Below are 17,500 nucleotides of genomic sequence, written 5' to 3'. Positions count from 1 at the left end.
GTTTTCCCTGTATATAAAAAGATATGAAAAAATAAAAACAGCTTCGAATCCATGTTAGCATCTAATGTTTGTTGTCAGATAAATGTCACATATGAAGGCAACTGACATTCCGATTGATTGATTGATTGATTATAACCTTTTACACATAAAGAGAATCACAAAAACATTACTAAAATTTTATAAACTATACTTCAGCGATGAAATAATAATGATAGCTCAGATTATATTGAAGGATCTCGATTTTGAGCTAAAATATCATTGTGCATAAAACAACTGAAGCACTATAATATCGGAAATCAGCTGAAAAAGATTTATAATAGAGCAAGGAATTACTGAATAAAAAAAGACAGTTTGTTTATACACGCACACAAAAGCACATACATTTAGGAATGCACACACACACACATACACACACAATATATATATATATATATATATATATATATATATATATATATATATATATATATATGTGTGTGTGTGTGTGTGTGTGTGTGTGTGTGTGTGTGTGTGTATTCGTATATACACACACACAGAAAGAGCAACAGAGTGAGCCAAATAAATATTAACTCTATTGACAGCAATTGAGGTATTGTTTTCTGTGCACAGCCCGTATTTACCTGTCAATATATATTTCAATTCTATGCTTCAATAGTTATAATAAACGATGTATACAATTGATAATATTCTGACAATAATCATCCTTCCTTTAGAAACGTCTGAATTTCTTCTACTTACACTCATGCATTGGTTTATTTCCTCTTTCTCTTCTTTCTTTCTATTCCTCTCCTTTACACCTTTACTCTTTCCCTCAGCCTAAAAGTTTTTATACGATAATTTTATTTCTCTATTTTTCTCTCATGTATTGGGAAACTGACATTTTACGAAGCTTAATGTCTTTTGTCAAATATTTCTTTTATATAGCAAACTTCTCTTAAGAAAATGTAATATATTCCCTAAGTAATTTTTTTTTTTAAGTGTATATCTCACAGAAGTGAGTCATATCATATTAGGAGAGTTTAAAACTAGTAATAGTAATATTTATATCATTAAACTTCGTTGTTTTAAATTGTCAAACTACCTTGTTTGAAATCAAACAACGGCAACGCATTCGACCATCAATTATCTGACAAATATGTTTAACTGAAACACTTAAATAATTTGTTATTACTTCATGTGACCCAGATATCTTTTATCCTTCACTTTCTTCAGCCATTAGACTGTAATCATGCTGGGAAACCGAATTGGAGAAATTTAGTTAAATGTATGGATCCCAGAACTTAGTTTTAAAGCCTGGCTGTTACTTATCCTATTGAGCTCTTTTGCCGAACCGCTATGTTACGTAAACATGCCAACATCAATTGTCAAGTGATTATAATGGACAAACGTAGAAACAAAGCACGTGCATGTGTACGCACACTCTTACGCACGCACGTACACGCATACATACACACACGAACACGCATTCATATACATACGTGCACACATATAATATGAGTGTGTATATGTATATACTACGGCCTTCTTTTAATTTCCGCTTACCAATTCCACACACACCAACATCCTTATATATGAGTGTGTGTGTATGTATACGATGGACTTCTTTCAACTTCCGCTTACCAAGTTCATTCACAAGGCTCCGATTGGCCCGACACCATAATGGGAGACACTTGCCCAAGCTGACACGCTGTGGAACTGAGTCCGGATCCATAAGGTTGGGAAGCAAACTTCGACACCAAAACCACCATGCCTGTGCCTATAAATTCAATCTTAATAAGAAAAAAAACTGTTCTGGCATGTAATCTCAAAATTAAATAGAGTAATCTCTCACCATATCGCAGTTCACCTCTTGCGGTTCACCTCTCGTGGTTCACCTATAGTGGTTTATTATTCCTCCGTTGTATTGTTTTGCATTTGAAATAAAATTGCTAAGTTTGTCAAGGACTGCTTTCATATTGTGTTGAAGTTGTGGCGTTAATTTCATTATCATTTTGCATCAGAGCAAACGTCTATAAATTTCTGGGTATACCCATGTACATTATCATATATGGTGTTCACTTTTTTAAGCCGATGTTATTCCCTTGGAGGAATATTTAGCTTTTATTTCTTGCAGAACCAACGAACAGGTAAGGCGTATTTCATCTTCTAGAAATCTGTTATGTTGTTGTCCTTGTTGTTGCTATTGGATCTGAAGCTGTTATATAGCATCTCGTACTAGTTATTCGAAACAAGGCGGCACACTGGCAGAATCGTACGAACAAAGGAAATTGTACCATCCAGCATTTATTCAGTCACTTTATGTTCTTAGTTCAAATTCTACCAAGAGATCACTCCAACTCTTATAACAACGGGATCTACAAAGTAAAATACTGGACAAGGCAAACCTCTCCTTCGAAAATTATAAAGCATTAATTATGCAAAGTATTCCAATGACACAGATCTACCAAGAACATCTATTGTTGCATCTCAGCATTTCTATAAAAGTTTTGTTCCACGTCTGCAAGATCATGTTGCTGCAATTAATTTGTTTTACATTTCCATTTTATTTGTATATTCATGTATCTATTTAATCATCATCATCATCATCATCATTATTATTATTATTATTATTATTATTATTATTATTATTATTATTATTTGCGAAAAAAGTAGATTGATACTATCTATATTCCAGCAGAGCGCTGACATTCAATGTATTGTCACGAACGACTGCGAGAAAAATTCGTTGCCACAGCAGGAATATGACTAAATTCTATAACGATGTGTTTAGCCATCTCCGATAAAGAGTGTCTGTAAAAGAGATCATGTCTAGTGCTATCATCTAACTTCCTGTGAGATTGCTGATTCAGAATGAACACAAGTTAAGAAAAATCTTAAAGTCGTCAGTATTGTTAATTCCAATTTACTTGCAATAGAGTGACTTTTAAGGGAAAATTTCACCTGAACTTGTTATAAAAATCGTGGCATTTTTCCATCTGATATACGTATAATTTTTTCCATGCAAATGGCTGTTATTTTATAATAGAAATATGCTAGTGTGTATTTAAAATTAATAGACATCACGTGGGGAAATAGTAGTATATGTTTAGAGAATAGTTATATTGGTGTAGACACCAATCATTAACCTAACATATCCTAATGATCCCGTCGTATCGTTTGGTAAATGCTGATGTAACATTTTCCACCTTGTACAATGACGTAACTTTGATGTTGACATTAGCTTCGTAAGGGCTTTGTAAGTTTGGTCTTTGTAAGGGGATCACAATATGAAGGTCTAAACATTGACGTAAACCTTTTGTGATCGACATATGAGTCGCTTCAATTTCACTGATGGTTTTTTTTTTTGAGGCGTGGTTTCGTGGCAAAAATCCTGCGCCCCAAACACATAGTTCCGGGTTCGGTATACGTCATGGCAACTTGGGCGTGTCTTCTCTTATAGCCTCGGGTCAAGCAAAGCTTTGTGAGTGGATTTGGTAGACAGAAACTGAAAGAAGCCCATCGTATATATGTGTATGTGTATGTGCATGTGTGTATTTATTGCCTGGGATCAATTTGTTCGACTAAAACCAAGGCGGTGCTCCAGCTTGGCTGCTGTCAAATGAAACGTAGAAGTGAAATATAAAAGTATAAAAGACAAAAGATACTCCGCAGTGGATAGTAGTATTCATGGTGAGACCTAACAAACGTAGATAAGGGGTAGATTATGAAAAGTTCTAAGTATCTCTAAGCACATTCGAAGCGCCGTAAATATTTTATTCTTGATGTTTGCATTCAAGCGTACATTATTGTCCACACCTACACCGAGTTACCTAATATTTTTTGATTCTACGAGATCTCTTCAGAAAAAAAGAAAATGGTTCTTTTGATTATCCTCATTTCCAGACTGGGCAGCTTCAACCGTCCCTTCATTTACATGTCTTGCTCCTGTATTAAGAACCAGTTCTTGGATTAGATTGAGATTCTTATCACTCGCATTTTCAAATACTCCTTCAAGTTGATGCATTTCTGGAACGGATTGTAATGGAAATCTTTTTGTTTTACTATGTTTGATGATACTTTCAAATTCATCTACGTAAATAACAAACTTGAATTATCACAACGCACAAACCTATGGAATGCACTAAAGAGATTTGTTTACTTTAATTAAACATTGCAGATATTAAAATGTTGGATTCTGTTTTTCAGTTAACATTCAATCAAATGCATTGGCTTACCACGGATTACGATGTTGGATAATATCCTCAGAAAATATTGCTGAACGCCTCTATCAACAGATTTACTGAATTTGAGATGATTGCATACCTAAAAAAAGACGCACACTCATTATAATTAATATCATTGGTGTAGTATTATAAATGGCCTTGTAGCATTGAGGGTGAGTGGATAATCGGTTAGTGTATTCAGCTTACGGTTGTACGATAATCAGTTCGGTTCCAAGGGGTGTGTTGTGTCTTTGAGTAAGACAATTTATTCTCGTTGAACCAGTGCACTCCGTTGAAAAGAATAAATTGTAACTGTAATTCAGAGAGCCAGTGTAGTCGCATCCTGCGTCAAGCTAAATCTCCCTGAAATCTACGCCACGGGTACGCGAGACTTTGGCGTGATAAGCCACTTGCACGTTAATTTCACTAGACAGCTGTTTCGTTGATCGGATCGACAGGAACCCTCGTCGTTACCAACAAAGTGTCATTTTTTGTGCTAGTATGTGTGTGTGTGTGTGTGTGTGTGTGTGTGTGTGTGTGTGTGTACGCAAAAAGGAAGAAAGAATTCATTTGGGGATGGTTTTTGATTTACGGGTAGCTTCTGGTAATGGCATTTCAAGATGTCGATTTTGTTTTTTAGAGACAAGAAGCAGGACAAGAAAAAAGAAAGAAGAACAAAAAAGAAAACGATGACAGAGAAAAGTTGTTTCTCTTCAATTGTATTGTATCGATGTGTTCTCGGAGTTTAATTACAATTGAAAATGTCAATCGTGATCTTATCATTGTCTTCAAAGCATCCCTCCCCTCCTTCTCCTTCTCTCTCATTTGTACTTAATATATACATATTAACATGTTTGTAAATATATACGTATATTCACACACACCCATACATATATATACATGTAATATGCAATATACAAAATATGCACATCACCTCTATCCAACTATACATACCTATACAGATGTACCTGACGTCAGAATGCATGGATTACAATCAAACTTACAACCGAAGATATCAGGAATACGGAAGAACTCCTGATTGAAATATCTAATTGAGTTTTCTTATCTCAAAACTCGAGACAATTTTCACCACGACAATCAAGCAGAGAGTACTGTCCTTTAAAATACTCTAGAAATAAGTTTTTCTCCACAGATATTCTGTACAAATTACAGCCAGTACTGATGTTTGTTACAACGTTTCATATCGGAGACGTCAGACGTAAAAAAAAAAAGAAAAAAAAACAATGAGACCGAAGATATAAAATAGATAATGGATAATGGTTGTATATGCCATATTTCAGGAGTTTAAGGATGCTGCAATTCGTTGTGCAACCAGTTTATACTATAAAGTATACATTTTTTTTAATCAATATATATATATATGATCTACATGCATGTATGTTTGTATATGTATGTGTATGTGTATGCATGCGATTTGTATATATATGTGTGTGTATGTGTGCGTGTACGCGTACGCGTACATTTTCTCTTCAGTTTTTCTTTATTTAAATTCTTTAGAGATATGAGGAAGCAAATGAAAACAATCCCACATCTTTAAATTGTGGAAAGTTTTGCAAATATATACATTCGTAATGTGCGAGTTATTTGGGGTGGGGGTTCTGAAAATTCTAGCTTATGTTGATTGTAAGCAAGTATGTGTTTATGTCGTGTTATAAGAGAACAAATTTAGCAATAAATTGTTTTATTAAAGTTTAATTAGCATTAAACTGAATACTTTTGTTAAATTGCATATACATTATCCTTATACAATTAGAAGGGTGACAGTAACTACGAAGTTTTGATCTACAATTCAATCTGAATAAAAACAGAGACAGGGAGAAAGTTATATCCAGCAGTATATATATGTGTATACTAGCATACATGTATGTACATTATAAAACCAATAGCAGAAATAGTACTTTTTTCCCAATCCTACTATTGGCAAACCATCGCTTACAACGATGGGGGTTCCAGTTAATCTGATCAATGAAGCAGCCTGCTCGTGAAATTAACGTGCAAGTGGTTGAATACACTTCGGACACGCGTAGCCTTAACGTAGTTGTCAGTGAGTGTCAGCGTGACAAGAATGGCCATTGAAATACAGATACTACTCAATTTTGTCAGCTGAGTAGACTGGAGAAACTTGAAAAAAAATGCCTTTTTGAAGGAGAAGACGCGTTGCCAAGAATTGAACTCACCACCTTACCATCGCGAATATTCTAACCGTGAAGCCACGCGTCTTCACTAGGTTGCTCAATAATTAAATAATATATCAATTTTCTAATTATTTAAATATTAAGTTTTAAAATTTCTATGGTAACACGTTTCATGAATTGCTTAAGGACAATTTTTTGTCATATAGGTATTAGACTTAAGACTTAGTTAATATTTATTAAAGTTTATTATATAATGAAAGCTTGTTTTATACATATATTTGTGTGTGTGTGGGTGTGTGTGTGTGTGTGTGTGTGTGTGTGTGTGTGTGTGTGTGTGCGTGTGTGCCTGTGTGTATATATGTATGTTCTTGTTTTCTCCTTAATATATGGAAACAATTTTATTCTCTGGTCGCCTCGGGATTCACTTGATATTGGTTGACTTTTACTTCAATTTTTCTTTTTCCTTGTTAAAGAAGGCATACATAAACGTTGATTACGTATTTTCCAAAGTAGATTATTAAAAAATTATATTTTAATCTATATGTTAATATATGGTATATTTATCTTGGAGTATGTATCTTTTTAATATGAATTAGTCAAAAGAATATTTCAATTTAGCATTCGAAGTTATACCTTTTTTCTCGAAATGATGGAGTTTGCTAATAGGACATTTAAATTTACCGGTTTTCGGATTGGGAAAAATATATAAAATTTAGATTTTTATTAGATAATTATCTTCCTAAATTTTTCTTGTAATTAAATTATAGTATACAACAATAAATAAATTCAAAAGATTTTATATGTAGCCATTCAAGTACTCTTGAATTGTAGTTCATTGTAGAAAAAAAATTAATACTGTCATACATAAAAGGTATACCATCATCTTATATTGGTTTCAATTTTTGGCACAAGGCTAACAATTTCGTGTGAGGAGTTAAGCCCATTACATTAACCCCAGTGCTCACTTTGATTTTATTTATCGATCTCGAAAGCATTAAAGGCAAAGGCGATGTAAACACAGAGGAAATGCCGTTATGCATTTTGCCCGGATTGCTAACAATTCTTATTTCTTTATTGCTCACAAGGGGCTAAACATAGAGGAGACAGACAATTGGGTGAAGTCGATTACAACGACCCCAGTGCGTAACTGGTATTTAATTTATCGACCTCTAAAGGATGAAAGGCAAAATCGACCTCAGCGGAATTTGAACTTGGAAAGTAGCGGAAGACGAAATACCGCTAAGTATTTCGTCCGGCGTGCTAACGTTGCTGCCAGCTCACCGCATTAGCAGTGTCTTATATTGTTGATAGTTGTATAATGGTGAAGTATTCCTTGATTTTTATGTGTCTAATAGTGAATGTTTGCAGATTAAATAATTCTAAATAAATAACAAAAAATGATATTCGAAAAGAAGGACGTTATAACAGTAATTGTCTATTTTCATTACAATAAGTTTGAATAGTAAATATATGAATAGCAAACGGACTGACACCCTTCACAAGCCGAAAAGCAATAGATGATCTCAGATTTTGAAACACGATGAAACACCACTAAGCATTTTGTCTTGCGTGCTAACGATTCTGCCAGCTCGCTGCAATTCGGGTACAGATGATTTTGTTTTCATATTATTGTAAATATATGCATATGACTGATAATTAATAATAATCCTGGAAACTTATTTTACTGTTTACTATCTGATGTTTGTAAGTTGTTTGATATTCATGTATCTATACTGGCACATATATTAATTGACCGGCTTTTTAAAAACACGTTGAACATAAGACTGGACGAAAAGTTTTGCCGATATAAGCGATTTACATTTGTATGAGAAAGTATTTTGTTGACAATTGTTATTAATTATAATGGAGTCATGAGTAAATGTTCTGTACTTTGTTATATTAAACAAAAATATAAATAAATATAAAGAGCGCGTAATTACCTTATAATTTAGCATTACAAGCATAATTATCTTATCGAATGTTTTATATGCTAAACTCAGTATTTTTCAAAAGTGTTTCATAAATGATAAATACGATGTATGTGTAAAATTTATTGAAAATTATAGATAATAATGTTAGCATCCAACGGGAAAAGGAGGTGAGAGAAGTAGACTGGCAGAGGAAATTTTAAGATAAAACATTATGAAAAGGTTAGTGAGGGCTTATTTCAAAATGCATATACACACGCATACTGTCTCAGCTGCATTAGTACGAATAGGAGAAAATTGTGAAAGAATGTCTTATAGCAAATCACGATATAGCAACATGATTTTTTATAAGAGGAAAAACGTTAAAACATTGCGTGTTGCTGTACCATCTATTACATCTCCTACAAACTCTTCATGGATTTTGATGCACTGCGTTGTTGCTTCATTAACATCACAAGTAAAATATAATAAACAATAAACGAGAAAATTGTGTTAATTTAAAATAAATATTCGAAATAAGAATAACTGGGAATGGAAATCAATTCAATATTGCAAACATTATTATAAATTATGTAGGTGAAGTAAAGAAACAAGTTGTCACAAGAAAGTCAAATTGAGAAATTGTAAATCCTCAGGTACTTTTAACATATGACCTCTAATTATTACACTCACAACAACAAATTTAACAAACTATGAGAATATCTAAAAATAATTTATCACTGCATTTGTGAAGCGCAATCGGTAAGGGAGATAAATTTTAATTAAATCTGAAATTGAAGCAATCTTTATTGGAATTTTAATAATTAGAGCAAAATTAGATTTGATATTTCGATGTCACCTCCACACCACCTTTTTCGAATCAAAATTGGAAGAAAGATTTATGACAGAAAATATTGCTGAACGTTGAGAGGAGTTCACCTCATTCAATGTGCATTCAATAACTCTCTCTGTCAATATACTGACGAACCGTTCAATGATACTTTTGTTCTAGAATATTTTTCAAGATCACTGACAAGGTCACTTATACTGATGTAGTCATGTCTTAGATGAGTGAATTAAAAATTTAAGAAACGTGTTTTTTTATAAAATATTTTCACACGTTCATAGAATGAATACTCACGAAGACACAGATAAACATCTCGTATAAATCATGCATGGATTTCTATGAGGTTAATTAAGACGGGTTTTAATACGAATTATTTTCATGATTGTTAACCGGACTTGTACTACAACGACTACACTTCATAATTACACATATTCTTATTACGTGGGTTGGCAGATCATTCAAATAGTGGACAAACAGTCTGTTGTTGTTATGCGTTCAAATTATGCCGAAGTAATTTTACATATCAACCTCTGTGGGTCAAATATCATTCGAGTAGGCGAGTAGGCGGGTCGATATAATCGAATTTACTCTTCTCGAAAATTTGATACATATTTTCGGTTTGCTTTGTACTTTTACTTGCGTAAGATTTTGTTTTGTAGAATCCTGAAAGCGTCAGGCAAAATAAATTCTGTTATTTCTTCAGGACGTCTGGAGTTCAAATCATGTCGTGTCTCACATTATCATTCATCATTTCCAGGTTGGGAAAATACACACCAAATACAGTGGGCGAAACTATCGAGTGACATTATCCCCACGAAAATATGTATTTCTTTATTCCTCACAGGGGGCTAAACATAGATGGAACAAACAAGGACAGACAAAGGGATTAAGTCTATTACATCGATCCCAGTGCATGACTGGTACTTATTTGATCGACCCTGAAAGGATGAAAGGCAATGTCAACCTCGGCGGAATTTGAACTCAAACACCGGAAGCGTGCGCGCGTTTCTTCCATCTGTCCACCTTCCTCACGCAAAGTATCTCAAGTCTTGAGCTTATTTTAGAAACAAAGAGCAAATAATATCTTGCTGTATTTGTTTCTACTCTTCACGTTCTGAGTTCATCCCAATAGGTAAATACCCAACTATATACTAAAGTCCGATTGCATCGAACAACGGCTCTTTTCTTTTGGCGAACATGGATTTCGATTATGTTGACCGTGTTACTTTACATTATTGTCTCCAGATTATAAAGGGAAAAATACGTTGGATTATTTTAAGCGGATTATCGAGCGCGTAAAGAGGCCCATACCTGAAAACTATTTTGTCAATACTCTAACAATCCTCCAAATTTCCTAATACTAATTGGTGTATTTATGCTCTGTAGTGATTATAGATGTAGTCTCGTAAATGTTTCCTTTCTGAATTTTGATGACGATTTTATTACTTACAATCGTTGGTACCAAAATAACTTTGGCTTATGGATTTAGCATGATGCACATCAACTGTAGTAGCATAACAGCCAAGCCATTATCAGTTTAATTATCAATCTCATCGGCAGAAACATTTGATTTCTCTCCATGTTACTTTTGCGTGCGTAATGTTTTCCCTGCAATACCACATTAATAATGTAATTTATTGGCCAGGGTTATACAGCATCCACTTAGAAATTCTGAGTATCTTACGATGCAATTCAGCGGCATATCTTTCCATTTGTATGTATGTGCATGTGGGAGGGTCAACAATGTGTAGGATGTAATACGAGATTGCAAATGCCTGTTGAGCGTTGTATGTGAATTTGCGAAGCGTATTTTATCATCATCATCGTCGTCGTCATCATCATCACCCTCATTGTTCCGTAAGATTATTTTTATCACGTGCTTTTACTAACGTATTGAACGCAGCTCTGTCTGCCTTGGATATGTGCGTGGTTTGTGTTTGCTGCTGTTATTCTCACTGTATTGAAAGTGCTTCATATAGGATGTGTACGTTGCATAACAATGATATGTTTTCTGGTATACATATTCGTTAGTCCTGGTGTTTTGGCTATGTATTTATCTGAATGCTTTAATCATACTTACTGCACCTATTATTATATGGGTTGTTTCCGTTTTCCGGCTCCACATTTGGATTATCTCTTACCGTTCAGTGGTTTAGCCGGCTACTTAGTAAATAGTGTTCATTTTAACCCAATTTCTTGTTTGGTCAATATGTATTTATCGAACCACTATGAACATAAAGAAGCATACGATGGCACATACACAAATGCAAGCTCACAAACACACACTCGCATATGGCGGAATTTTGTATACAAAGATTATGTATCGAATTTTACCATTGATTTCTTGGTGGAACCCAGGATACAGAACACAGTGTACCAAGGGGCTGAGCAATAGGGCTGAAATTAAAATCACAGAATATCATAGAAACCCTCTTAACTAAGGTGTTGTTTCAAGTTATTGTATTTGATTTGCATTGTATTTTTGGATGCACATCAAAATGCATGCTATGATATGATAATTCAAGATATTTAAGTGTGTAAATAAGCATTTAGGCATTAGCGCTGTTTATAACTTCTATTCCCAAAGATAAATGCGTATATGTGCTTATATATGTATGTGTGTGTGTTTGTGTGTGTATGCATGCATGTAACACCTACTTACCGACCTAAACGCATACATACATAGGTAGACAGACGTACACACACACACATATACTTACATATATATACATATATATGTGTATATATATATATATATATATATATATATATATATATATATATATATATATATATATATATATATATATATATATATATATATATATATAATATATATATATACACATACATATATGATACATAATTCATTTACTTATATATATTTATAAGAACGATGGTAAAATGCCATTAATATGGAGGTGTAGGCGAGAAAATAGGGAAAAGTGTTTACGAAAATAAAACGGAGTATATATCTCAAGTATCACTCGTTAGAGAGAAGAGGCGGTACGGCAAGTGATTCATATATTAAAACATATCTGTGGGGAAGTGATAAGAACAAATGGTTCTTAGGCAGTGTGAAACGTTTGTAACGGAGAGTGGATGAAATGGTGAGGTTAAAATGGAATAAGTGAAACAAATAAGAACTGGAATGGAAATTTTGAAGAAAGAAAATATGTAAGAAAATATTTCAGTAAACGCCTGCATCGCTATAAATATGATTAAATGCATGATTGCATATTTATTCAGATACAGATTTCGAAAAAAACAAAATCGTAATAAAACTGTAGATCGCCAAGTCGTGTAGTTTGTTCAGGTGATAAAATTATATATCTACAGACAAATGCATCTATTTCATTGTTTTCCATGCTGCTTTATGCATCATCCGTTTGTAATACAAAAGGTCGATATATATATATATATATATACGAGCACACCAACAAATCCATGCACGTGCATGTATATGCATATATATATATATATATATATATATATATATATATATATATATATTTATATAATTTACATATGTATGTATATGTATCTATGCATATATGTGTGTATATACGTGTGTATATACATACCCACACATACCCACACTAACACTCTTGCACACACACAAACACATACTTACATATAGATGAGGATAATGGTGATCACGAATATGATGATGAAGACGATGACGATGACGATGATGAAATACGCCATGAGCTGAGTTTTGGTTACAAGTCTTTCTGTATATCTCCACCTAACTAACGCTAAAGTTGCGTTATACTACAGAACAAGAAATGCTTGCCACCGTTGTTTTGAATGGCATGTCAGTTAGGATATATCCTGTAAAGGAGGAGATGGTTTTTATGAATCAAATATTTATGATACCTGTCATTTGGTATGCCCCAATTTCTCTCTCTCTGTATTTATTGATACATACGCATACACATACACACATATATTTGTATATGACGAACAGAAAGGGCGAACACAAAGGACAGAGACAGGTGAAAGAACAACAAATAGGGTGTATTAGTTTCAAGCTCTGAATAATTGGAAGAGGTCTTTCATATTTCGAGTCAACGCTCTTCAGCTGAAAGGAATGAGGAGAAGGTAAAAGAAGGGGAGATAAATTTGCTGGGTTAATCGTTGTACATGTTGAATAGACCGGAAGTAAGAAAGTGGTTATATACATAGTTAGGGAGGGAGACACATACAGACGCATCACACACACACACACATTCAAACACATACACAGATACAAACAGGCATGCGCATTCAAATACATACACACATACAAACAGGCATACGCATACATACATGCATACATACATGCATACATACATACATACATACATACATACATACATACATACATACATACATACATACACTCACATCTATATATTTCTAATAATCCAAGTTATCCGAAGAAACCATCCATAGATTAATCATTCTTTTGAATCTGCTAATATGTTGACTCAGCTTTATAAAATTTTCTCAGTGCAGGTGATTTGGTCATGTGAATTTCTGATTGATGATCCTAGTCAGATACAGATGTTTACTCTATTGAAAAGCCCTTAATGATTTAGGGGTTTCTATGAGCGGAATATTTTGGGCTTCGAGAGGAGACAGCAGAAAACAAAAGTGGAGCACCCGATGCATCCTACTAAAAACCTGGGAATTCTGTTGCTGATGGACACGAAGTAAACAATTTGCTTCAGATATGGTTGTCTAATCGTGGGATTACGAGATTACAGGACTGTAGTTAGTTAGTTAGTTAGCTGGCACTCCGTCGCTTACGACGTCGAGGGTTCCAGTTGATCCGATCAACGGAACAGCCTGCTCGTGAAATTAACGTGCAAGTGGCTGAGCACTCAACAGACACGTGTAGCCTTTATGTAGTTCTCGGGGATATTCAGAGTGTCACAGTGTGACAAGGCTGACCCTTTGAATTACAGGCACAACAGAAAGAGGAAGAAAGAGTGAGAGAAAGTTGTGGTGAAAGAGTACAGCAGGGTTGGCCCCCATCCCCTGCCGGAGCCTCGTGGAGCTTTTGGTGTTTTCGCTCAATAAACACTCACAACGCCCGGTCTGGGAATCGAAATCGCGATCTTATGACCGCGAGTCCGCTGCCCTAACCACTGGGCCATTGCGCCTCTACTACAGGACTGTGATAATAGAAGAAATGGAAAATTGAAAATAAGTAAAAAAAAAAAAAATATTATATGACATATTTAGAGAATTTCTCCTTCGCGGAGTTTTATGAACTGGTTTGCTAGCTGTTTTCCTCTTGTTAGAAATACGAATTTAAAGAATTACAGGTGAAATGTATTAGTATGTTGGCAACAAGAGACGATCTATTCTCTCTCATTTATGAAAACGTGTTCAGTTAGACACACGTTGCATGCAGTGCCGCGTCTATTACATATATATTTGTCTCTCTGTGTATATGTTATTAATGAAAAAATATTCGGATTCAACTGTCAGTTGCACTGTGACAGCTAGATAGAATGTTTCGCTTATCCATATGTGACTGAGTTCACAAAATACGGGGAAGAAGACATAAATGAAATTTCTTTCATCTCAGGAAATTCGTGTATGTGATATTTGTGGCGATGTATGCGTACATTAAATTTGGAGAATTTCAGTTTTGTCTCTGTCTATTCTTCAGATATATTACTTGTTGATTTTTCAGGTCTCTTTAGATGAATAAATAAAAAGAAATGGCAAATAACATAAAGCAGAACTCTAAGGATTCGATGAATTATAAACTTTGTCAAATCAGTAAGTTATTTATATTTATTTTGAAATATTAAAATTGTCTACCACAATGACAAGATTCTCATGGGAAACAATATATAAGTTGGTCACTCAGTTATTTAATACTTCAAATAATTTAAACCAAAACAGATATAATACAGACGGCGAGGGAACAGAAAACTGGCTATATTTATTTAACTTTTGTGCCAAATAAAAGTAATACGTTTCTTGATGTACTAGCGTCATTTTCTGATTTAAAACTAATTAGACTTCACAATTTTCACTGTAAATGTGTATAATGTAAATTACTTAACTATAAAATATGACACCCAAATTACATAAATATTCAGAGGAAAGGCACCAAATGTTTTCATACTTTTTCTTGCGTCAGCGGTTCTTAACCCAATAAATTTCAAATCTAGCCACAAAACTTTGATTCAACATAGCAGTAATAATAGATATTACTATTATATTAGAGTAGGCTGTCAATCAAAGTGATTTCTTGTAACAGATACATTCTAGACAATGTTCTAAATTGTAAGTATTAAATTCACATTCTTGAATTCAGCTATTATTGTTTATATAATTTATCTTGATTTATCTGTGCTCTGTTACTTGTGGCTTCACTAACTTTATAAACACTACGTGTTCCTAACTTGCTGCTAAATACACATGTGAACATACAGAGACACATGTATAGTTATATACACGTATGTGTGTGCGTGTATGCATATGTATGCATATGTATGTCTGCATAGGTATTTTAGTATTACATGTGTGTGTGCATATATCTATGTATGCAAGTATATACAACTATGTCTTATTTCTCGTAGCTACATTTCGTATATGAATATAAATGTGTATACGTATACATAACACAAGTATATATATATATATATATACACAGAGAAAGAGAGAGAGATACATAGATAGATAGATAAATAGATAGATAGATAGATAGATAGATAGATAGATAGATAGATAGATAGATAGATAGATTCATAGATAGATAAATAATTGTAGATATATATACACATATAAAATCACATAAGGTATAGACATGCATATGTATACATTCATAAATGTAACACTGACGTCCACATGAATTTATACGAATTTATTTGTATAGATAAATGTGTGTGTCTGTGTGTGTGTGTGTGTGTATGTTTGTGCGTGTGCGTGTCTGTGTGTTGTGTTTGTGTGTAGTAGGAATTTTAAGCAGTCAGATCACTACACCTGATATCACAATTCGCTGGAATATTGCCAACGAAATAGAATAGTCTAGCCAATCATGACTGCCATAAACTGGCTCCAGCCAGAATTATATCTTTTCGCGCCTTTTTTTCTCTAAGCTTAACTTGAGGACTTTTGAGAGAGAGGATTAAGAAAGATCAGACACAAGACGGACAATGAAGAGACGCGGATAGCTACTGACCCAAACTAACCGCAGCTAAACTACGACGAACAACAACAGCAACCAACACCAGGTAATCTCCCTTTGACTGCTGCTACATTCAGCCTACGAACAATAGCATTCAAACTCACTCAATACGGGAAGAACAAAAATGTTTTTTATCATAAATCTCCCAGATAACAATGTATCTCTTCGCATATGTGTTTGTGGTCGTCTTTCTTTGTGTGTGTGTGTGTGTGTGTGTGTGTGTGTGACGGACTTCTTTCACTTTCCATCTACTAAATCCGCTCTCAATCCATTGGATAGTCTGTCTCGACAACAGGTGCTGCGACCTGGGTTTGATCACAAGACTACAGTGGAAGCTAGCTTTGTAACCATATAAACGCTAGTATCCCGTCTACACAATTATATATATATATATATATATATATATATATATATATATATATATATATTATATATATATATACACTGTGTGCTAAGCTTGGTGTAATCGGTTGTGATTTGCGGAAATGTATACGTTAGTCATTATACACACGCATACTGTGTTATATATAGATATTATAAGCTTAAAGCTTATGGCGATCACCGTGCAATGACTAAAGAAAATAGTCTTCTTTTTTTCTGTTGTGGGTTTATATGCCCCATTATTAGACTATTTTCCTTAGTCAATGTACGTTAATCGCTATAAGCTTTTAGCTTATATAGTCAGACTCCTTTTCGGTCTGACTGACCATGAGATAGCACCTAGAAAGTTACCCTCCCAAGCACAAGTCCGAGCAAGGTTGTTTATTTATGGGAGACCAACACTCACCCATACTACCGGCCTCCCCTCTCTACGTCACCAGTGTTATCCAAGAGAAAGGAAAAGGCCAACACAGCTTCGCACCTGTGACGTCGCAACTCATTTCTACAGCTGAGTGAACTGGAGCAACGTGAAATAAAGTGTCTTGCCGACGAGCACAACACGCAGCCCGGTACAGGATTCGAACTCACAACCTCACGATCGTAAGCTCGACGCTCTAACCACTGAGCCAGGCGCCTTCACATATAAAAAGCTTATATAAAAAATACCATTATTATTAGTTACAAGATAGCAAAATACAGCACCGTATAACAAAACCATTCTCACCGAAAGCATATAAAATGCTTGTTTACATAAAACAAATACGAAGAAATATAGTTCTTAAATTTGACAGAAACAAGTAGGCTAATTCGCT

This window comes from Octopus bimaculoides, chromosome 1 (assembly GCF_046866305.1).
Source record: "Octopus bimaculoides isolate indiv1 chromosome 1, ASM4686630v1, whole genome shotgun sequence".
NCBI classification, from domain to species: Eukaryota; Metazoa; Mollusca; class Cephalopoda; order Octopoda; family Octopodidae; genus Octopus; species Octopus bimaculoides.
The sequence above is the reverse complement of the archived record's forward strand: the minus strand, read 5'-3'. Positions refer to the sequence as shown.